The sequence below is a fragment of the Myodes glareolus genome, chromosome 16 (assembly GCF_982192425.1).
Source record: "Myodes glareolus chromosome 16, mMyoGla1.1, whole genome shotgun sequence".
Lineage (NCBI taxonomy): Eukaryota > Metazoa > Chordata > Mammalia > Rodentia > Cricetidae > Myodes > Myodes glareolus.
The window spans coordinates 872,037-897,471 of record NC_142041.1 but is presented as its reverse complement, the minus strand read 5'-3'; the positions used below and the strand labels follow the sequence as shown (position 1 = coordinate 897,471).

Below are 25,435 nucleotides of genomic sequence, written 5' to 3'. Positions count from 1 at the left end.
TAATTCCTAGACTGAAAAGTATGGTCACAGATGCTTACACAGTCAGCGCTTCTTCAGAAAACAGAAACAATACAAAAAATCATTCACACATCCATTAACTTAAACACCAGGAGGTAGGTGTGGCGGTACACCCATGAAACCTCCATCTGAGAGCTGGAGAAAAAGAGTTTGAAACTAGTGTAGTGATTATTTTGTCACTAGAGATGCATGTAGAGTATTGGTAGAAGTCACAGTAGAACTTTGTAATGAGTTAATTATATTTCATATTAAAATGGAAGTGGCTTGTTTAAAAAGCCAGAATATTTCCATTCAGCTTAGTGATGACAAAATGTTCAATAACAAACACATTATATGGTCTATAAAACCCTACAGACATGTGAAAATAATATCAAATAAAAATGATGACAGAATATATTGATTGTTGTTTGGGAAGAAAGACTTAAAAATCATGTCCTTTTATTATTAAACTAATCTAAACATTGGTTAAAGAAAAAAATTTAGAAATTCTCCACAGTGAATTTTGTTTTAGGCTGTTTTTTCATTTGATTTTTGAGATAGGGTCTGCTATGCAGCCTGGCTGGCCTAGAATCCATACATAGACAAAGCTGGACCAGAATTCATAGAGGTTCACAAGGCTCTGCCTTTTTTTTGAGTGTTATAACTAAAGGCATGAAGCACCAGCCTGGCCCTGTGTTTAAAGCTTCTGTGATTTTATATTACTGAACAGCAGGGAGATGAGAACTGGGAATGAGTCACAGACATCAAGTGATTGCAGTGATGACCACATGCACCGTCACAAATCATGATGAGCCCAGAATTAAATGGCATTTCATCCGGTCCTTTATTTTTCCTTATTAAAGTTTCTGATTCTACAAGCTATCATACCTTAATCGAAATAGCTACATACTTGATTGTGATACTTCTAGCATAAATTTTGATAGCTTACTATAATTTTTAAGTTGAGTATAAAAATTTACAATGAAATGTCTTTCTTATAAGTAAAAATTAATATTCTTATTGTGATATCTCATGATATATCATGGTTCAAATAAATACTATGAAAAGTATCCTTGTTTAGTGTGCACGGATTGCCTAAACCACATTGTCTCTCTTTATTTAAAGCTATATAGTTATCCCAAATTCTTTGTTTTATAGTTATTTGACAGGAATTAAAGAAGAGAAATATAATGATGTTACATTTGGGTAAATATACACTAGATCTTTTGGTTTCCTTGTGTGCATATGCTCATGTATATGTATGTTTTTATGTGTGCAAGTGTACCTGTGTGGAGCACATGTGCACTGCATATTCATGTATGAAGGCCAGAGTTCAATGTACAAAACTATGTATCTTGTTTTTAGAGAAAGAGTTTCTTACTGGGACCTAGGGTCTACTGACTGCTCAGAGAGCTCCAGGGATTCTATCCCTTCTGTGTTTACATCTCTAGTATTACACGAATACACTACCATGCCTTGTGTTTTGTAAACTGATGTTTGGAATTGAACTCAAGCCCCATTGTTTGAGTGACAAGAACTGAGCTATTGCCAGCCAGTAGAGGATGTCAAATCCCCTAGAGCTGGAGTTACAGGCAGTTGTTAGCTATCTGAGGTGAGATGGCCTAGGATGACTGACTCAGCAGCCATCCAAGTCAGATGCACTGCTTTGAGTAGGTCTACTCTAATGTCTACTCCATCTACGAGCTGCAGAATGAGTAGAGGAGTTGGTCCTGCGAAACCAGATATCATTATTGACCAGAGCCAGTACTAGGCCACTGGCCAGTCCCAGCATGAAACTACTGCAGCTGAAACCAATGATCCTTGCCCTAAAGAGAGATTGAGAGCACAGCGCAAGCTAAAAGCACAAAGGTCAAGCCCAGCTGTTCTTGGGGCAGCAGACACTGACGCCTGTGCAGCAGCCAGGAGTTGGTATGGAACATGACCCCAGTCACCCTTCCTAGCCACAGGATCACCCTGACTCTGGCCAACAGCAGGATGTCGGAGACAATATCTCCTATCACAATAGTCCACTATTGATGGCATTTCAGAAACCAGAAACCTTGAATCAGATGGATGACTCATTGCAATGAATATTTGCAAGTAAAACAGTTGGGGGTATATATATACAGTGTGACATTGCATTTTCCAAAGCCACTACGGTGAGTGAGTATGCAATGGAGAGGTGGGGAAGAGAGAAGAACGGAAGAAAAGAGTGGTGAATATATGATAGAGAGAGGCAGAACTAGAGATTTGACTGTGGTGACAGGTGTGAGAGAAGCCTGCAGTGGATGGGGAAAGTGCAGTCCCAGTGTCCAGTTGAAGAATGGGAGAAGTGAGAATATGAGCAAAGAGGTCAACACCATGATGGGGACACCTACTGAAACAGTTTATCTGAGGTAATGGGAGCTCACCATCTCTAGTCAGATAGGGAAGGAACTAGGGAAGGAACTGAACCCTCTGAGTATTGTTGACAGTTGCATGGCTGGGGCAGACTGTGGGGCCACTGACAGTAACACCAGGATTTTTCCCTACTGATTGTACTGGCTTTTGGGGAACCCATTCTCTTTGGATAAATACCTTTTTCAGCCTAGATAGAGTACAGAGGACCTTGCACCTTTCCCAAAGCAATGTGCCTTACCCTCCCTGAGGAGTGAATGGGGAGATGGGTGGGGAGAAGGTGGAGTGAATGGGAGGATGGGAGGAAGTGGGAACTGGATTAGTATGTAAAATGAAAACTGAGTTTATTTTCTCTTAAAAAAATAAAATATATTTATATCTATATATATTTTTAAGAATCTAATAAACAGAGCATAGAATATTCTTAGTAGATACAGAAATAAATTAACAAAATACATTATCCATCACTTATCTATCAGAACTCCCAAGTTAAGTAAAGGTGAAAATTCTACTTTAACTTCATAGAGTAAGTTTATCCATAAGAACCATTGAGCTCACATATCTAATGTCTGTGTAAGAAACAACAAATGCTTTCTATGTAATAGCAGGAAAAAGGAAAAAATACCTAATTTTGTCACTTATACCTAATATAATAATGGAGGTTGTGGTGGAATAGCAAGATAAGTTAAAAGAAATAAGATATACTTATTCTAGCACGGTTTATTATAAACACTTATTATATGAGCATGTGACACATTTTTGCGAGATCGACCAGTAGAAGCTGGCAACAGGAAACATTTTGTGCTTCTGATCTTGATTAAATGAGTCAGGCTCAGTACACATTAAGTAAGTAAATAGACATGCAAGCAAATAAATAAACAAATGTTTAAAAGTTCTAAAAATCGAAGACTGTATTCATGAAATGTAGTCAAAGAATAGGTGCAATCTGATATGATTTAAACAAAAATACAGGGTCAGTTCAAAAACACACACTGCGGAAAAATTAGCTGACAATGTGTTACAAATGTAATAATGAAGTTCAATATTAAAAGTTCTATGAAAATACATGGAGTGCTGAGAAGTTCTATCCAGAGAGATCCTTCATCTGGCGATGGATGGAGATAGAGACAGAGACCCACATTGGAACACTGGACTTAACTCCCTAGGTCCAAACGAGAAGCAGAAGGAGAGAGAACGTGAGCAAGGAAGGCAAGATCAGAGGGAACCTTCATCCGACGATGGGTGGCGATACAGACAGAGACCCACATTGGAGCACCGGACGGAGTCCCCCAAGGTCCAAATGAGGAGCAGGAGGAGGAAGAACATGAAAAAGGAAATCAGGACCGCGAGGGGTGCGATCACCCAATGATACAAGGGGACTGATCTAATGAGAGTTCACCAAGGCCAGTTGATTGGAATTGAGCAAGCACGTGATCCAACCAGATTCTCTGAATGAGGCCGGATTCTCTGAATGTGTCTGGCCCGAAGTCTTTCTGAAAAGCCATTGACAATGACACTGGGACTTGTTTCCTCTGCATATACTGGATTTTTGGGATCCAGTCTGTTTGGATGCTCACCTTCCTGGACCTGGAGGGAGGGGGGAGGAGCCTAAACTACCCACAGGGCAGGAGACCCTGACTGCTCTTGGGGATGGAGAGGGAGGAGGGGCAGGAGTGGGGGGAGTGGGAGGGGGGTGGGAGGAGGGGCGGAAATGGAGACTTTTGTATTTTAATAAACTTTGAGGAAAAAAAAAGAAAATACATGGAGAAATTCTGTGTATCTGTTGGTTAGATGAAGAGTACTTTGATAAAATTTGACATATTAAACTTACTAACATTCAAAACCTCCACTCTTCACAAGTGGCTAGTATTTAGGAAATGAAGAAAAGGGTCAGAGTGTGAGAAACTATTTCCAAATTATATGTTTGATCAAAGAGTTTTATCCAGAATTTATTTTTAATTCTCAGTATTAAATATGTATGCCAACAGTAATATACAAATCTCCAGTGTTTTGAAAAGAAGTGTAAGATTTGACAGGATGCTTTCCTATAAAATACAAAGGTGAAAATAAATCTACTTAAAAAGGCACAGATCTCTTGCTACTAGGAAATGCAGAATGAAGCCACATTGAGGACCTACTAGAAAAACTATATTTAAAAACGCTAAGCAGTTCACAGTCCGAGAAGTCTGTACGTTTACTTCTTTTTTTTATTTTTTTTTTTAAATTTATAAAAGTTTATTAATTTATAAAAGTTTCCATTTCCGCCCCTCCTCCCAACACCCTCCCACTCCTCCCACTCCCTCTCCTCCTCTCTCTCCATCCCTAAGAGCAGTCAGGGTTTCCTAACCTGTGGGAAGTTCAAGTTCCTCCCCCCTCCCTCCAGGTCCAGGCAGGTGAGCATCCAAACAGACTGGATCCCAAAAATCCAGTATATGCAGAGGAAACAAATCCCAGTGTCATTGTCAATGGCTTTTCAGAAAGACTTCGGGCCAGCCACATTCAGAGAATCCGGCCTCATTCAGAGAATCTGGTTGGATCACGTGCTCATTCAGTCCCAGTCCAACTGGCCTTGGTGAATTCTCATTAGATCAGTCCCCTTGTATCAGTGGGTGAACGCACTCCTCACGGTCCTGCCTTTCTTGTTCATGTTCTCCTTCCTTCTGCTCCTCATTTAGACCTTGGGGGCTCAGTCCAGTGCTCCAATGTGGGTCTCTGTCTCAATCTCCATCCATCAACGGGTGAAGGTTCCCTCTGGTCTTGCCTTCTTTGCTCACGTTCTCTTTCCTTCTGCTTCTCGTTTGGACCTAGAGAGTTAAGTCCAGTGTTCCAATGTGGGTCTCTGTCTCAATCTCCATTCATCGCCAGAGGAAGAGCAAATAACTTCACACCAACTCACACACAAACAACCCAAATTAAACTCGATAGGTTATATTTTTAAAGTACAGAAAAAAAAATTAAAAATAAATAAATAAAAATGCTAAGCATGTGGAAAATTCAAACTCTTAGTCACTTTCTTTGGAAATGCTTAGCAATGTGTTCACTGTAAAAAAGCACTTTTCCAGACTCTTCATACTTAACTATGTGCTTTCCATATGAGAGATATTCCATGCCTACGTATTTGCTCCCTAGAGAAATGAGTGCAAATGTACATAAATATAAGAGTGTGGTTCAGAGCAGTTTTATGTGTACTAAAAACTGTAAGCCATCTGAAGGCCTATCTACAATGTGATGGATATACAAATTGTGTCACACTGATACAATAGAATGTGTTTTGAAATACAAAGGAATTCATAATTTATACATGCAACACAGATACAAGTGAAAATAATGTCACAAAATGAAAGATTTTAGAGAAAAAGGGACAGTATGTGCATGATTCCTTTGACACTAATTCTTGGAAATGCTAATAGCCCACAGAGACAGAACTGAGATGAGACTAGGGAATAGGATGTCCTGAGAGTGGTCAGGATGGGAAGAATAACAATAGGAATAATGAAACTGAGGAGTGATGGGACATTTACTGACTTAAATATGGTGACAGGATCATTACTTTGCACACATCCTATACTATATCCTTTAAATATGGGTATCTTGTTACATGCTTACTGTGTCTCATATACTTTTTTTAAAAAAAAAAGTTGTGATAATCCAAATCATTGTTATTCAAAATGGCAGAAACTTAGTCATTAAAAGATAAAAAATGAAGAATATTTTAAACAAAAAATTTAAAGAGTAAACAAATTCTTTGAAAATACATCTATCAGAACTGAGAGAAGATTAAAATAGAAAACCTGAATAGCTCTGTTATATAAACCAAATTTTATATATCAAAACCTTATCATAGCGAAAGTGCATGTCCAAACAGTAGTGTTATACAACATGAAAGGAAAGGAAATAACACAAGTGACCCAAAAACTTTTCAGAAAACTTAGACAAAGAACACTTTTCAGTTCGCTCATGGATCTGGTGCAATCTTGGTCCCTGAACCTGATAGAGCACAGGCAATCAGATAGAGAGAGAGAGAGAAAGAGAGAGAGAGATAAAGAGGGGGAAGAGGGAGGGAGGGAGGGAGGGAGGTGTAGGAGGCCTTTCTGTATCTGTGTTTCTTTCATTGGTTATTAAAGAAACTGCCTTGGCCTAGTTGATTGGGCAGAACTCAGGTAGGTGGGGAAGACAGAACAGAATGCTAGAAAGAACAGAGTCAGGCAGACGCCATGATTCTCCAGCCCAAGATGAAAGTTGGTTAGACTCATGCCGGTAAGCCACAGTCAAGTGGCAATACACATTAATGGAAATGGGTTCAACTAATATGTAAGAGTTAGCCAATAAGAGGCTAGAGATGGGCCAGGCAGTGTTTCAATGAATACAATTTCTGTGTGATTATTTCCGGTGTAAACTAGCGGGGCAGCCGGGTCAAACAAGGGACCCATTTCCTACTACAGGAGAGAGGGAGGGAGGGAGAGATACAGACAGACAGAAACAGAAAGAGATTGTCTCTCATGTGTTCAGAAACAAAAATCCTTAATAAAATATTCCGCAAGTTTCATTCAGCTCTAAATACGATTTGAGAAAAGAAATGAGTCACTTGGTTTCTTATTTTCAAGACTAGAGTTCTAATGAAAAAGCTGAGAGACAGAAATAATATGAAATTGCCTGTGGTATCTCATCAGCCAATTCCTAATTCCTGTGCCTATTATTTTGTTTCTAATATTTGGTGAGCTGAAATGGGCACCCAAAGTGCCCATAGTACCATCCTATGTTGGGGGTTGATTTAGTGATTTTCATGATGAACACATATACACTTAGCCAGCTCCACTGAAGGCCCTGTTTATACAGGAAAGAAACTGAGGATGGATTTTGAAATTTGTTCCAAATCATAAACCTTGGAAGCAGATTGGAATTAAGTTCCATCAGTCATTCAGATCTATGCTATGAGCCACACTGTCTACTGGGACTGATTTCTGTACATGTAAAAGTATCCCAGCTTTAATTATTCTGAGCAGCAATAGCAGAAGTGAAGGTAACATTGCATCAAAGTCATCCAAGTTCTCCTTGAATATTTTCAAGTATCATGATGATTTTTAAGTTTTAAATAAACAGGTATGTGTGCACTGTCTTTTCTCAATAATAATGGAACTGAATTAAAGAGATTGTTATCTTGATTTGAATATTCATTTAAACCTCAAAATTAATGTCAACATTAGCAACCATTGCAGCCACCCACACTGCTAAAGTAATTCCCATGGGAAATTCTGTGACATCATCTTGAGTTATAAAATTATTTTAAGTATTGGTTCTATAGTTATTTTTATATTTGACTAACACAAAGGGAATACAGTTTCCTGGAGAGCAACATCTTAAGGAAACATGATCAGACGCAGGAATTGTATGTGCAGTGAATGGGAACATAAGTCACTGTCATACAGGTCACCTAATACTGTTGGCTAAAGGAGAGCCATTTGCTATATACAAACAAATATTCTTAGAATTGCATAAAGACTCCAAGTACAGGGAGCACTTGTTAAAGTCCTACTGCGTGAATAAAAGTTGGCAGATAAAAACCACCATCCCTGGAAAATTGTATAAAGTTGAAATAAACAAGATTAGTCAGATGAGAACAATAAACTCCACATCTTTGTATTATTTATCTAATCAATCACTTATGTACAGTAAATCCTAAGCCAATCTAAATCCTGGACTTGGTAGAAGTGTTTATTTCAGGGAGATTCATCTTGTCTCATGCACACTTTATCAATTGCGGGGCGCCATCCCGTCCAGCAGGAATGAACCCCACCAAAAACGAGAATTCCTTCTCTGGTCACATCTTTATTTGGAGCATTCCCTTGAGGAAAATTGGGGGAAGGGAAGATAGAGCAGGGACAAGAGAAAGCTTAGAGAGAGCAAGTAGGGTCCCGAGGCATCTGCTTTTAAACGGTGGAGCGGCTTGAACGCTGTCCTGATTGGTTAATGCCATTCTGCTGGTCTGAGCATGTGCAGGCAAGGGTGCAGGCAGGGTTGCTCAGCCCCACGTGGCTACCTCCAAACTGCAGGACCACCTGTGCCTCCAGGTGGCTCCCAACATCTCCCCCTAATTATTGTCTTTAAGAGCAATAAGGCAAAACTATTTTCCAATCTGGTCCCCACCTAGACGCAGCATGCCAAGGATATCTCTGCTCCCACCCATTCCTAAGGAAGGAAAAGGCAAAGTAGAGTAAGAGATAAGAGGTTGCACAGGGTGTTGCTCAAGTCGATGGTGTGAAACAGCTGCTCTTGGCACCGCCCAGAAGGTCATCTCTGCTGTCTCCGCATGAATCTTCCACAGCAGGACACTCAGCATCCACTGGGTCATCTTTCTTCTTTACTTCTCTCGTCAGTCTTGCTGGCATCCAGATGTATGTCAGCATTCCTAGAAAAACATAAACAAAACTCTCCTCCCAAATTAAACATTTAAGAGTATTAAAAACTCTCAGTGTAAAAATTCAGCACAATCAGTATTGGAAGTAGGCTGGTTGAGACTTGCATGTCTCCGTTTCAAAGAGCAAATCTTGTTTGCCTGTACCAGCAAAATTTTGAATTAAAAATTAAGTGTATAGAATGCAAGAGAAATCCTTTCTCTGGGGGAAGCTGTCACTGGTAGTGTAGTCCCCCTCTATTGTTTAAAAACCAAAGCAGTTGTCACTGGGAATTGAACTCATAACCTTTGGAAGAGCAGGCAATGCCCTTAACCGCTGAGCCATCTCTCCAGCTCCCCTATTCAGATGGAAAAACCTCTAGGTAACATTGTTTATCTCACCAGGTGCCTCAGGCAAAAGGTCCGCCTTTCTTTGTTACCTAGGATACGGTAACCAGGTAAACATGCCTTTATTATGATAATCACGACCAGTTCTTTAAGGGAGAATGGGCGTAGCATCGATCTGGCTACTTCCTGCTGACGAAGGGACGTTGTTTGGGGGATAAATGTTTTTATCTGACTGAATTTTTGGCGACAAATGTTTTTATCTGACTAAATTCTTGGCGACCTTGACTGAGGGCGGCAGCAGCGGAGGCGGCGGCTGCCACAGCTCCGCCTCTGAAGCCCATTATGGCGCGCTCCGCATGGCCCAAGGGCATGGCTCCGCCCCGGGCCATGTGCGGGCTCGCCGTTTCACCTCAGGCAATGAACTCGCACCGCCGGCTGTGAGTCTTTTTCAAGCTCCGGCGAGGGGGGGCATCCGCCCACCCGTGGAGGGGCTTCTCCTGCCCCGTCCGCCCGCGCGCAGAGCCCCGTTCTCTGGGAACTCACCTTCCCGCTCGCCCATGTTGCTATGGAAACACAGTTTTTCCGCAGAGCCGATTCAGCTCCTCTCTGCCTTCTATGGCGCCGCTGCTCACCATGCAGCTTCCGCCTCAGTCAGGCGAGTCCGCTCAGGTGCTGAAAAAGTCCTCCAAAAACCATAGCCCCGCCAGAAGGCCTCTGATGTCACACGGACTTTAGCCCGCCCGCGACCTGGCTATTTGCAGGCCTCCAGCAAACTCCCCGCCAGCAACTGGTTGCGTCTCCCTCCTGAGTAGCTGGGATCACAGGTGTGCACCACCGTGCCTGGCCCACTTCCGTGTTTCTAATCAGGCATTACCGCTCAAAGGCGGGCCGGCTGCCGCCAGCACTCTCAGCACGATCAAGCAGCTTGTCTTTCTCAGTCAAAAATTAAAGTTTTTTGTACGTGAGAGCCAGAGACTGAGCTCTCTTATCAAAATTAGGCGAAAATCACCTCCAAAAGCTCTGTGGCTCTTTAAGAACAGGGAAGGCAGTGATCAAGCTCGCCTCCCTACGAGACTGTTGCCTCCAGTCTCTAACAGCGAGTATGCACGGAGGAAGCCGCGGATCTCCCAACCGTAAACCTCGCTTTTTCTCAGCTCCACCTGCACTGAACTTAAGGGATTTTTCTTCCCCGTTGCTTTTTGTACCTTCTTTCAGATACCTTAACTTTGATTTTTTTTTTTTTTTTTTTTTTTTGTATTTTCTTTTCTATTTTAGGCCTATCCTTTGAAATTCCTTTTTACATTTCTTTTCCTCCCCTTTCTGGGGATTTCAACCGACGTCACTCACCGCTCCATGTTCTCAGAGTTCTGAAATTCAAGGCTCTCTGTGTCCTGGTGTCTGATTTCGGCTTTTTCTCCCGGGCTTTCTCAGGGTCCCCCGGCGTAGTTGTCAGGGTCCCTCAGCGTCCGGGGTTTCGAGCACCAGTTGCGGGGCGCCATCCCGTCCAGCAGGAATGAACCCCACCAAAAACGAGAATTCCTTCTCTGGTCACATCTTTATTTGGAGCATTCCCTTGAGGAAAATTGGGGGAAGGGAAGATAGAGCAGGGACAAGAGAAAGCTTAGAGAGAGCAAGTAGGGTCCCGAGGCATCTGCTTTTAAACGGTGGAGCGGCTTGAACGCTGTCCTGATTGGTTAATGCCATTCTGCTGGTCTGAGCATGTGCAGGCAAGGGTGCAGGCAGGGTTGCTCAGCCCCACGTGGCTACCTCCAAACTGCAGGACCACCTGTGCCTCCAGGTGGCTCCCAACAATCAATAAGTTTTTCAAAAAGCACTGGTGGTGTGTTAATGGAAATTCTAACAATACTCACTTTTTCTCAACATTAATCAGACTGGTTTTGTCCTGTAACACCCAACTCTTTGTCTTAAATATAATTCAAGTTTGTCCCTGTATAGCAATATTGCATTATTTTATACAAGTGACACATTGTCTCTTTGTGAAAAGAAATAGATACCAACATCTGTGTTAGATAAACCTAATCTTTTTCCTGGTAATACAGTCCATTTCTGCCTCCTTTGTTAACGTAACATAGATTTCAAATGCATGGGAAGCAAGACTCTACTAGCTCTTTAACACATTTATCCTCACTTTATCCCTTCAGGTGACTTCTCATCTTTATGTTTCCCTAGAGAAGAAACAGATTCACAAAGATTAATTATCTTGCCCAAATGAAATCAGTTCTCCAAAACTTGAAATGCCAGTGTACAAACTTACACTATTTTTTCAATATTATAGGGAAGGGTATTATATTATATATTCAATATTATAAGGCAGATGAAACAGATTCTGCTACTAGATCCCCATTTTCAGCTCGCAGCACCTGCTGACATGGCTACTGTTCATGACCGTATATCTGCTCTATTTCAACCTCAGAGATGTCTGCTTATCCCTGTGCCTATCCACCAGCTAGGACTAGACCAGGAGTGATGACTGACTGACGACCAGCTAGAAAAGGAGAATCTTCACAGTATAATTTATGCTTCAGAACTCCCCAAGGGCCCAGGCTAACTATATTTGCTTATCTGAACCATCATGCCTACCTGGACCTTTTTCTATAGCTGCTTTACAAACTTCCTAAAAACAGTGTCCCACAGGAATCCCTCCTTTCAAAGCTCCATTCCTTAAAATGCTAATATAAGGCCCTCAAGTGAGGTTTTTTGAGATTTTTCTAATGATAAGATTCTAAAATTAAATTTTCATTGCCAGCTGACAAAAAAGATTCCATTTTATTGCAGCAATAATGAGGTATATACATAAAAAAACTTACTGAGACTTTTTATCTGTGACATGTGGACTACAATCTAAGTTGCCGAATACTATCTTATGTAATCTTTGATGCCATCTTTGATGGGACAGAAGAGAAGATATAGTGAATGAAACATTATGCAAGTAAGTAATTATTTCTGAGGGTGACCCATGTGCCAAGAGGAAGGATGGCTCTGATCAATTAATCAAAGTTTGGGATATAGTGGGCTTACTTATCATCTACTATAGTTAAAGATCAGATCGAGCTGATGATGACGCCTAGGGCTCACTGTATGTTTAGCATATGAGGAAAAATGAATTATTTCTGCGTGTTGCTCCATAACAAAACTGGCATCCTAGGAAGAGCAGGTACATGAACATTTAAGATGTGAATGCTTCAGGAGAGATGCTACTTTGTACTTCTAGATTACGACGAATCTTCTGGGCAGGTGGAAATAGCCCACTAATAGACATGATATAGACATAATTCAGAGCGCGCACACACACTGCATTTTGCTTGGGTCTCTCCAACAAGACATACTGTAGGATTACACTACCATTTTCAGTATAATCAACCTCTCCTTCTATCTGCTATCTTTGACTGACTATCTCTATAGTGACTATACTGCTGGACCATTGTAAGGGAAATGAGGGTTATTTTTGTTTTGTTTTTGGTGAATTTTTTTTTCAGTGAAGGCACCATAAGATTTAATTGATTGCAGTCTTGACTGGAAGCCTCGTCAAGTATAAATTCTTGGTGTTCAGAAACAAGACCAAGGAATCAAAACTAAATAGGAACAGATGGTAAAAAAAAATATGAGACCTGTTCATAATGTTGAATGTCATATCCAGGCAACAGTTCTTATATATATGAACTACTGAGGTGTTATTGATATATATATATATATATATATATCACAATACTTTCCTCCACAAGAATCTCAAAGCTGCAGTGTCCCATATTAAATATCAAAGAAACTCTGAAATGGACAGGCAGATGATGGAAGATAGATTCAAAGACTCAGATAATGGGAAGATAGAGCTATTATCTCAAACTCAATGGGTCTTTACCAGACCATCAAAGGCAGTATATAAAGCACCTGGGATAGTTTGGATGTATTTGACCCACATAATCTCATAGGAATTGGCACTATTAGGAGGTGTGGCTTTGTTGTAGTGGGTGTGGTCTTGTTAGAGGAAGTGTGTCACTATGGAGGCAGGCTTTGAGGTTTCTTACACTCAGGATACTGCACAGTGATTTACTGTTGCCTGAAAGATGTAGCAGTCTCACTCCAGCAACACCTCTGTCTGCTCGCCGCCTGTTCCGTGCCATGATAATAACTGACTCAACATCTGAAACTGTAAGCAACCCCCCTCAATTAAATGTTTTCTTTACAAAAGAGTTGCTGTGGAAACAAAAAACCAAAACAACAACAACAACAACAAAAACCAGCTGAGACTCCTTACAATAGTGAAGAGAGTGCCTGAACTGACTATCTCCTGTAACCAGACTGGTGACTACCCTAATTGTATCAGAGAATCTTCATCCAGTAACTGATGGAAACAGATGCAGAGATGCAGAGATCTACAGCCATCTACTGGCCCAAGCTCCAGAGCTCCGGTTGAAGAGAGGAAGGAGGGATTTTCTGAGCAAGCGGGAGAGGTCAAGATCATGATGGGAGAACCTACAGAGACAGCTGCCCTGAACTGGTGAGAGCTCACAAACTCTGGTCTGACAGCTGGGGAGCCTGCATGGGACTGATCTAGGTCTTCTTCATTTGGGTGATAATTGTGCAGCTTGGTCTGGGTCTGTTTGTGGGACCCCTAGCAGTGAGGTCAGGACCGATCCATGTTGCATGAGTTGACTTTTTGGAACCTATCCCCCATGCAGGGATGCCTTGTCCAGTCTTGATATGGGGAGGGGAGGAGAGTTTGATACTGCCTCAACCTGATATGCCATGATTTGTTGACTCCTATACGAGGCCTGCCCCTTTCTGAATGGAGAAGGAGGAGGAATGAATGGGGGGATAGACAGGAAGTGGGAAGGAGAGATCAAAAAGACAGGAGGGAAGGGAAACTGTGGTTGGTATGTAAAAGAAAAGAAAAGTTTAATTTAAAAAATTGCTGGCAGTTGGTGAGATGGCTCAGAGAGCTGGGTGTTCTTCCAGAGAAGCCAGGTTTGGTTTCCAGCACCCACAGGGTGACTCAATCATCTGTAACTCCAGTGCTAGGCTTTCCATCACCTTCTTACGCCTCTGTAGGCATTGCACACAAGGGATGCAAAGACATGCATACAGGGAAAAGCACCTACATACATAAATAATTTTTTAAAAATTTCAGAAAAAGAAGAGTTGTTATGGCCATGTTGTCTTTTCACAGCAATAGGAAAATCTAACTGAGACAGCACACGGCCATCTCTCATCCCACCATCCATTGCCACCCTCACCCAATCCTCCATCCTTCCTCACTTCCTCCTCTTTCTTCACCTCTTCTCCCCTTCTCCTGTCTACTTGCAGGAATAAAAGAGAGGGGGAAAGGGAGAATCTTTTGCGTCTTTATCTCATTTACATTCCCACAGGTTTTAGCATTCATGCTTACCAGTGTCAAAGATTTAATCATTCAAAGTCTAGTCCCCTATAATTCTTCTCTGCATGCATGCATACCGGTGAGTCTGAAGATGGATTAAATGTCACTCTGACCATTAAGCTGCCTTTACAAGGAAAGAAGTTGTCAATATTACCAGACAGAGAGAAGAATCGGTTAAGAATACACCAGTAGAGAGTGATGGCTATAAGCATCAGAGGGGAATTTTCTTGAAAGAATTATCTCTTTCTTTCAATGTTTTGCTTTTATGATTCTCAAACCGGAAGAGTATGCCAGCAGCCTTTTGACCAATAACAGAGCTGCCAGTAAACTCCCAGCCTCTCCAAGGCTGTGTTTCTCTCACCGAAAAAGATGGTTGCAAGATCCTGGGAAGAGCACAGAAGGCCAAGTCTGAGTAGCTGAGTGTGCCACCACTTTGCTGGCAATCTTTAACCCGTAACTGCCTGGTCATATTCAAATTGTTGACCAGTTTACCCAAGCCACAATTTCCTTGCCCAAACCAGCCCGCTTGAGCCTGTGCTGCAAGAACTTTCTCCCTGAACTATTCTAGGGCCTGCCACTAGACCCAGAGACTGCTGACGCAGAGACACGTAACAGGAGAAGCCAATGAGGAAAGGACAATGCAGCAAAGTAGCAGCCTGAGCCAGTGAGGCCTTGGGAGGTAGATGGTATAAGAGGCCTGCTCATACCCTCAATAAAAGAGTCAAGTTTTACTTTCACCTGACTTTCGGAGTCTGTCTTTGACTCTGTGCATTCTGGCACCCTCCCCCAAGGGGTGTCCATGCAGGGTCACTCCCAGCACCCCATTTCCCCAAAGGTGTGACCATCCTTTATTGGCCCAAACTCTCAAAGTCTCCAGTCACCTTTGCAGCTAGCTGGTCAGAACTGATCACATCTGTGTTTCTCAAACTTGACCTAGAGGAGCCACCTCTATAGTATCTATCGTTCAAGCAATATATGTCATTCCACAGCCAGATTTGGTCAAACTGCACCAATTGGTAAAATGAACCTTATTTTCCCAGCACATCGGAGCATCACACCATCAGCACTGAACTCAGCTCTTCACAGGTTAAAAGATATTGCACAGGTTTAGATCCATCTGCTCAGATGACTTCTCAGCAACACAGTTTGAAATAATTTCATGGGCTAAATAATTTGGTATCAGAGTGCCAAAATCAATGAAATCTGACAGATATCTGGAGTGAAAATCAAAATTGTGAACCTGGAGGAAGGATCAGCAGATCAGAAGACAGGCAGCGGCTGACTTTGCTGGCAGCATTAGCCCAGCTCAGTAGCTAATCAATATCCAACTTTCCTTGGATATGGGTCACATGATAGTAACCAACACATTGCTGATTCAACAGTGCTCTCTGTCTGATGTTTAACAACACATCCATGATCCATCTGTGCAGTTTTGTTAGCAACTGCATGTTTTAAATGGTTTGTAAATTTTCAGTTTCTGCACTCTTCACCATCCACTGGGGAATTAATTAAAGCCTTTTAATTGCTTCCTCTTCTTTTCAATTTCATTCTTTAATACCAGAGTTTTTGGACTCACATTTTATCTTTGTGGAAAAATTTAAAAGTCTGAAAGAATCTCCACCATACTCTGTTCTATACAGGGAAAGCCATAATTAATGTCTCCATGAGTGAAAGCAGATATGAATATCCTTATAAACTACAGTATCAGAGCTTTGTAAGCAAAGGATACAGGTTTGGAATAGTAATCTTTGATAGCAATAGGCAAGGTGGCTTCCTAAAGTATCAGAAGACATATGGCAGCTCTTATTAGCCAGAAGCAATGTGAAAATAACTACTTAAACATGCAGAAAAGTCCCTTATAGCAGAAAATTGTAATGGTGAGATGGATCCTGACTTCAGGAGTCTATTGGCATGGCCATGGAGCACTGGGCTCTTGAGAAATGATCATAAATGGTTCATAAAAGTGCTGCTTACTGTGAAACCAAAAGATATCAAGAACTGGATGTATCAGTTCTCTATTGGCAAGCCCTTCCTTCCCAATTCTCCAGCCTGAATCAGTTCTTGGGCTAAGTCTGCATCACAAAGAAAAGTCAGATCTGCTTGAGGAATGAGAACTCTGACTATTCATCAGCTGTACATGTATGTGATTCCCAGGCTGGCAAGATGGCTGAACTAGAAAAATCACTAGTCATTTTCTATCAAACATAATAAGCACGTTTCAACCTCAAGTTATACATAGTGGAAGAAAAGACGTAATTCACCATAGGTCATGCATCCAAGTACTTTGGTGGAGGGGTAACCTATGTACATTGTAAGCTGTTGGGCACAGCTTGGAGTTAGATTCTAAGATGGTAATGATGTCACACTATTAGGTGACACCATAAACAGAACCAGGCCACAGATTTTGCCTTGGATTTGACATATTTCCAAGGCTTTTCAGCTTTCCAGTTTGTACATGTACTAATTTCTTTATCATTTCTCTAGCCCATGAATATACAATTGGAAAAAATATGCTTAGCATCTGTAAAAAAATGTACTTCTAAAGGATTATTTTTATGAGAAAGGCCTAGAAGTCAATGATAAACAGCATGTTAATAAGTTAAAAAAAAAAAGTATAGCGTGTGAGGGCTAACCGCACAGAGATTTTTACCCTCTGAGCTACCAAGATTATGGTTTCCATTGTATTTAAATGTATTATTTGCTTAACCAGTCTGTACCCCCCACACAAACACACTTAGGTACAAGTTCATATACACAGGGAGCTCATGGCAGATGAGAGTACTCCCTGGAAATGCTACCACATGGCCATCCTGAAGCAGATGATGTAGTAGCTTTAGACCTTTAACTAAAAACAACACTTATAGTATATATGTTATGCCATTGATCTATAAAGTACATCCTCTTCGTCTTTTACATATCCATTAGAAAAAGGTCATAAACAGTTCATGTTTGCACACGATAGAAAATATACACAATTCGGTTTTGCTTTTACTTCCCCTGGGAATAATTTCAACATTCTGCCCTAACAGTCCAAATGACCTGAATCATCTGTGTACTGGAAAGAACATAAGTTGCATTCTAAAATTGCTGACAGAGTAAAACTTCACTGGGTAAGCAGAAAGTGACAAGTACTCTGGACACACTGGCCATTTCATGCTCCACAGGACAGCTGATAACCTGCCAAACCAATACAGTTCCAGCAAGTCCTTGATGTGGGGCCTATGGAGACAAGCTCTCCACTGTAAACAGCAAGTATTTTCAACTGTGTGTTGCCCTTCACAAAGAAACAGGCACAGCATTGGGTAGGCATTTGCAGAGTTTTTAAGAAATATTGTTAGTCTGACTCATTAGGGGATTCAAATCACTTTTCATAGGATCTGGAGCAAGAAAAGAGCTCATATGCTTAGGACACATGCCAGCAGGTCAGCGTACAGACATCAATAACAGACAAAGTTGTAGTAGAAAATTGCTCATTCGTTCCCAGCCACCCAGACCTGAATAATCACACAGAATCTATATTAATTATAACACTACTTGGCCTATTAGCTCAGGATTCTTATGAACTAACTCTTACATCTTAAATTAACCTATTTCTATTAATCTGTGTATTGGCATTAGGCTGTGGCTTACTGATAAGTGTCTGTATCCATTGGCAGCTACATGGCATCTCCCTGACTCCACCCACTATCTGTCCGAATTTCCTGCCTGGCTTCACTTTGCTAAGCCATTGGCCAAAACAGTTTTATTCATCATCCAATAAAGTATCACATATACAGACAGACATCCCACATCACAAAGTTTAAGAGAGAAATCTGCAGCAAGCCCCACTGAGATACCCACAGAGAAGAGCACAATAATTATAGAGCATGTGTGTGCATCTGTGATTGAGAGCTATTCCCTTCTTGAACATAATGTAACTTTACGCTAGACCCACTGGTGATGACTCAGATGACATTGGTCAGGGAAAATGCCGCAGTGAGCAGAGCTTTGAAGAATTCATCTGGGCATCACATGACATCAACATAGAGAAACATTAACCCAAGGTAAGATTATGCAAACTTTTTTAAGATTGGAACAAACTTTTTGGATGTTTGATCACAGGTCTGGCGGAGGCACAATTGCAATATTGGGGACAAAAAGGCTTGGAAAAGAGGCATTTATAAATAAATTGTTAGGAAATAATATTGTTGTTCATTTCACTGTCAAATAATGATCTAGTTTTTCTCAGAAACCTGTGTAAATCAAACCTTGATATTTTTTGCTTGCTTTTTATTTTTTCACCAGTTTGTGGGTTGACTATGTCAAAAATTTTACTGTATCAAAGATTAATTAACAAGTATGTGTCTATGTATTAGTCGTACTAGGCAGAAAAATCATCTCACAGAAGCAATAGACATTAATCTCTGGTGCACAGATAGTAATATTAATGTTAAAGCAAATGGCTAGAAAAATGTCTCAAAGAATAAGAGCACTTTCTGCTTTTCCAGAGGACCCAGGTTTAGTTCATAGCACCATGTGGCAGCTTACAACCATCTGTAAGTCCCGTTCCAAGACAACTAATACCTTCTTCTAGCCTCTGCAGATATTAGACATATAATGATGCGCAGAAATACACTCAGGGAAAAACACTCATATACATGAAAACACAAAGATCATATTAACTTCTTCAGTCAGTTACAAACAATTTGTAGAAAGAGAAAAGGACAATGGAAAATTAGATAATATATAGACATATATATGTGGGACTATATATATGTAAAAACTGTATATATGTGTATGTATGGATGGAACTGTAATCAAGTACTTTGCTGTTGTGTGTAAACAAGCATTTGATCTAGCAGAGGCAGTAAGAGTTTTCTGACTATAGTACAAGCTCAAGGAAGTGAGACACAAAAATTTGTATTATAACAAATATAAAACATCCCAATACGTGACAAGGAAAATTATTATCAGAAATAAAGGAATAGATTCCAGTTAAAGAGAGGTTGATATATTAATGATGTGATATTATATATGAAAAAGTACCAAAATTCTACATTTATAATTAGTAAAAGAAAAAAATTCCACCCTTTGATTTGTGATATTCTTACTATATAATGAAAATTCTTAGCCCTTTTATCCTACGTGCCTTCTTAACCTCCACTAATTTCTTTATTGAGAACTTTGGAGGGTACATCCCTTAGAACTGGCTCTAATTGAATGCATCAGAATCACCTGTGAAGTTTTTGTGCAAAGAGCAGCATGTCATGCCATCTATAATTTGTAGCATTCCAGACTGGGAAATTTTCTTTTTGTATAACTTTAAATCTTTTGTAAGCAATGCTATTATATACTTCTGTTAGAGAACTACTAATTGCTTGAACAACTGTAAACAGTCATGTATCAAATTTTATATTAAGGCTCTCTATTTTTACACCACACAAGTCGTTATAACTAATGTCTTATTTGAAATTATTGCATTAGGATTTTTATGAAGGAATACTCAATATATAATTTTTTTCAATTAGCAGGAAAAATTTAGTAAAATCTGAATAGGAAAGACACAGTGAACAGCATTTTCTTTCAGGAAGAAGACCACACTTCAATTGAAGAAAAACCCTTTACAGCCCAGGTCTTTTATTTCTTTTTGTACATCAGGCCATGAATTTGTAGGGAATGGACTCCAGCAGTTCAGGCTCCTTTCTGTTAGTCCTCACAAAGTGTGCTTCTCTGGATGGAGCCGGCTGGCACTTCAGCTGAACCCAGGTGCCCTTCTCTTTGTCATTTTCTTCTGGTCGTTCTCCTTCACCCGCTTTAGGAAGCTGTATCTGCTCTTTGAGTGCTTGATGTGTTCAATCTGCACGTTAATTCTCTTGGCAAGAATCTTGCCCTTAACTTGCTTGTTTACAATGATGCCCACAGCATGCTGAGTGACATTGTAGACTCTTCCGGTTTTGCCATGGTAGCATTTATGGGGCATTCTTTCTGATCAGTGCCTATTCCCTTGATGTCTACACTATCACCCTTCTTGTAAATTCGCATGTACGTGGCCAAAGGAACAACTCTGTGTTTCCTAAAGGGCCTGGAGAACATATAGCGAGTGCCCCTCCTCTTTCCCTTTGTGTTTGTCATGTTGGCGAGTTACTGATGTCTTCCGCGGCCGAGTCCATATGTAATTTTTATGACAAAGTTTGATTAAGATGTCACTATATTACTTTTTACCTGAGATCCTCAATAGTCACACTGGATGTAGACGCAGATAAGTTATTTCTATCTCCTTCCTGTCCCCCACTACAATCTTTTCAGTCTTATTTATCCTCAGTTCTATAGCTGGCTTCCTGGTTTCTCCTCCCTCTATCCTTCCATTACGTGGGAACACTAAACCTTGCAGTGACCCGTGCTTCCCAAGCCCCACCACACATATTTGTGTCATCTGTTAATACCTAGAATAAATTTTACCTGTGACCTCCAGTGGTCACAGCTGACCAGGACTCTGGAAGGCCATTTCCTCTCTCCGCCCTTGATGTGGGATTCCTCTCTGTATGCTGTGGTTATCATTGATTAATAAAGAACTGTTTTGCGCCTATAGCAGGACAGAACAGAACTAGGTGGGGAAAACTAAACTGAACGCTGGAAGAAAGAAGGCAGAGTCAAGGAGATGCCATGTAGCCACCAGAGGGGAAAAATGTGAGTTGCCAGATGGAACCTTGCAAGTAGGTCATGAGCCATGTGGTTATAAAATAATTGAAATGGGTTAAATTAAGATGTAAGAGTTAGCCAATAGGAAGCTAGAGCTAATAGCCAGTGATTTAATTAATACAGTTTCTGTGTGGTTATTTCAGGGCTGAGCAGCCAGGAACAAATAAGCAGAATCTATTGTATGGAAAAGAAATTATTTTCAATTAAAAACAAAAGTTTCATTATACTAAGAAAACTCTTGGTATTTAGTTATGAGGAACTACCAGCATTCAACATTACCATGATAATGAGAAGAAAAGAGAGTTCTTTGCATAAATGGAATATTAATTATGATTTTAATATGTTAGATTTCCTTCTATACATGTGTTGCTCTTTTTGGTTAATAAGTAAAGCTGCTTTGGCCTATGGCAGGGCAGAATATATTCAGACTGGGAGAGAGAGAGAGAGAGAGAGAGAGAGAGAGAGAGAGAGAGAGAGAGAGAGTAGGCAGAGTCAAGGAGACGCCATGCAATTGCCAAAGGAAAAAGATGCAGCTGAATCCTTACTGGTAGGTCACAGTTTCAAGGTGATACATAGATGAATAGAAATGGGTTAGTTTAAGATATTAAAAGCTAGTTACATTTGTTTGTGCTGCATTTTTTAAATAATGTAAAGATGTGTTTCATTTGTTCCACCTTGCCTGCCTCAGACACCTGACTGAGCTAATAAAGAGCTGAATGGGCAATAGCTAGACAGAGAAAGAAGAGGTGGGGCCAGCCGGTCAGTCGCCAGCCAGGAGACACAGATAAGACATACAAAAAGAAAGGTAAAGGAAACAAGGCAAAACATAGATGAAGAGAAACCAGCAAATTTAAATTAAAGGAGAAAAAGCTAAGCAGAAATGAGCATAACCTAAGCCCAAGCATTTATAACTAATATTAATTCTCTATGTCATTATTTGGGGCTGGTTTGTGGTCCAAAAGAAAACACCTGATAGAAAATTCATCTTACACTTAAAAACAGTTGATCCTGCAGTTGTCAGGTTATGTGACTATGAGGAAGATGAAGATGGGTAGGTAAAGGCATTTATATAATCAATGTTGTGAGGGGGACTTTGTCAGGTCCTTCAGTAGCTTTCTGAAATGTACAAATTCTACAACTATGATTATATTTTTCATTTATTTGTTCAGTTCAGTGAGTTTTCTTCATATATTTTAAATTATCATGAGTGAGTTTTCTTCATATGTTTTAAATTATCTTATAGATACACATCTATTTGTAATTGTACCTTCTTGAATAAAATATAGACACTCTAATATTTATATCTCTTTATGTATAATACTTGCTTTTAATTTTCTTTTTCTTTCTGGATAAAATTTCACAGATTTTTTTAAGTCTTGCTCTTGTTAAAATTCACACTTAAAAGGCCTTACCTACTATTTTTTTCACCGTCTGCATCAACTCAGGGTTTCTACTGACTAATATTTTCTTGAGTAACTATTTTTGTGATAATTTACGCCTCATAATATTTCATGCTCCTGCAGAATGCTCATGCTCTTGTATCTGATGCACTATCAGTACTACAGATGTAGTAAATTTTATTTTAAAGGCATTAACCCTTTTAATTTGGGGTCAGATAGATTATAGCTCTGATATCTTTCCTACAGTGTTTGGAAACTGAAATCTCTACTTGTTTCTTTGGTTTTAGCTACTGACTTTACTAGCAATGAAATTCTCTGTGTATGTATATTTTATGAAATAGTAATTTGATAAAGCTAGTTTATGGACTTTGAAGCTAACTTTCTCTATGTACTCACACTTAAATTTTCAGGTTTCTCCTCGGACTCTGAACTGTGTCTTAGGACAGTATAAATCTTTAAACCTTGGGTTTTCAACTACACGTAACTTATGGGATCATGAACACAATGCTTATGCACATTTTGTCTACTATGATCCACTTTTCAATGCTCAATTTTCCTTCATTTTCTCTCTATTTTTGGTTACTCTTTAGGGCTTTCAAAAGTCATTTTCTTTTTTGTGCTTCACTTGACTTCCAAGAATACATTTGATCCCAGTTTCTCTTACCTGATTTTAGCTGTTTCTTTATAGGCTTTTTCCCAGGACCTCCTTGTCTTCTAAATCTCTTAACATTAGGCATGTACCACAAATGAGGGTTTGCAATTTCTTGTTTCTCTACTTACACGTTTAGAAAAACAAAAACGGTTTATGGTGGTAATTATATCTAGTCCAGCTGTTTCAAAATTTCCCAAATTTATAGTTATTTTCCATGATTCCAAATGTTTGTTTAGCATCCCACCTTGAAAATCTGTTAAACATCTCAAATGTGGTCGCATGAACTCAGCCTCTTGATTGTGTTATTCAGATGTGTTTAAGCTGCTTTATTTTGTTTTATTATTAATAAGCGTAAATGTCCAGCTGCTCAGATAACCAAAATTTAAATGTTTTTCCTTTAATTGTGTAGCTTGTAACTCTCACAACCAATATGTCATGAAATATTGAATGTTCTACCCTGAAATGTTCTACTCAGGTCTTTCCTAGTCATCACTTGTGTTGATAGTTTTATTGGCTTCCCAATCAATATTTTACCTTCCAATATTGACATACCACTAAGTTTCCAATTTAAAGCTAAGTTATTCATTTATAATGTAAATAGGTAACTTGTGATCTCTGTCAAATATTATCCAAAGGCTTACTGTTTTACCTATTATGGTAAAAACATTGATTTTCAAAAATTTTTAATTGATTTTATTGATTGAGCTATACATTTATCTCTGCTCCCCTCTGTTTCTCTCCCCTCCCTTCTTCAACCCTTTCCCAAGGTTCCCATGCTCCCAATTTATTCAGGATATCTTGTCTTTTCTACTTCCCACGTAGATTAGATCCATGTATCTATCTCTTTGGGTCCTCTTTGTTGTCTAGGTTCTCGGGGATTGTGAATCATAGGCTAGTTTTTCTTTGCTTTATGTCTAAGAGTCACTTATGAGTGATTGCATATGATGCTTGTATTTCTGGCTCTGGGTTACCTCACTCAATATGATGTTTTCTAGATCCATCCATTAGCCTGAAAATTTTAAGATGTTATTTTTTCTGCTGTTTAGTACTCAATTGTGTATATGTATCACATTTTTCTTATCCATTCTTCGGTCAAGGACCAATCATACCACAAAAACATTTGTTCGTGGCAGCATTTGTAATAGCCAGAACCTGGAGAAACATTGATCTTTATAGTGACCTAGAATCCCATGTGATGCTGACCCTGTGACTAGTTTGAAACGCTTTCTTGCCACTTCTTCTCTACTCAGTCATTCAAGCAGTCTTGACTTCTCAGCAGGCATTCGGGATTGTTTTTTTTTTTATTTTCAGAAAAATAATCTCTTAACCTTTCTGCAAACCCTTTTCATCCAATAGCACTGATATTCTTGCTACAAATGTAACTCACCACTTTCCACATTATATTATCCTTTCCTATGAGAATTTGTAAGAATAAGTTTCTTAATTAGCATTTTATTGCTGTGAAAAGACATCATGACTGTGGCAACTCTTATAAAGGAAAATATTTAGTTAGAGCTGGCTTACAGTTTCAAGGTTTAGTCCATTATTGTTATGGTGAGAAGTATTGCAGCATATAGATAGACATGGTGCTGGAGAGGTAGCTGAGAGGTCTACATATGAATCCACAGGCAGCAGCAAGAGACAGCCACTTGGCCTGGCTCACTCCAACAAGGCCACACCTACTCCAACAGGACTGTAGCTTCAACAATGCCACTCTCTATGAATGTATGGGGACCATTTTCATTCAGACCACCACAATCAGGGTGCAAATCTGATCCTTAAAGAAAACTTAAAAGTTTACCTGGGAAAGCAAGATAAGGAGTTTGATCCAGTCTACAAGCCAAGGACATTGATCAAAGTGTACTCAGGTGTTATTCATTGCACTGTTCAATATGAGAAACCAATAAGAGAAAAACTAGACATGAGCCAAGAAAATTAAAAATCAGAGCTGAATATTGTTCTTGACTACAAGACATGCATCAATGCAGAAGATGGCTCTCTGACCCACTGTGAGGACAATAATTATATCTAATAATAGCTTATAAATACCAGGCTTGTGCTTGTCAAGGAAAGATATATGTTTTACTTTATCTCCGTGCACACTGAAGTGTTTCATGTTGTAGTGAGGGGCTGCGGGCAGGCCTGCTTTTCACCTCACCTGGCTCCCGCACGGCTAGCTT

General features: G+C 39.9%; 1 protein-coding gene and 2 pseudogenes across 1 annotated transcript in view; all 3 read right to left on the bottom strand.

Annotated features, from left to right (window-relative positions):
- Cnbd1 (cyclic nucleotide binding domain containing 1) overlaps nt 1-25,435 on the bottom strand; it is a 293,203-nt gene that overhangs the window by 153,919 nt on the left and 113,849 nt on the right. The gene's annotated exons all lie outside the window — the stretch shown is intronic.
- LOC148119516 (Nuclear RNase P) lies at nt 9,536-9,725 on the bottom strand (annotated as a pseudogene).
- LOC125391341 (large ribosomal subunit protein eL21 pseudogene) lies at nt 20,139-20,636 on the bottom strand (annotated as a pseudogene).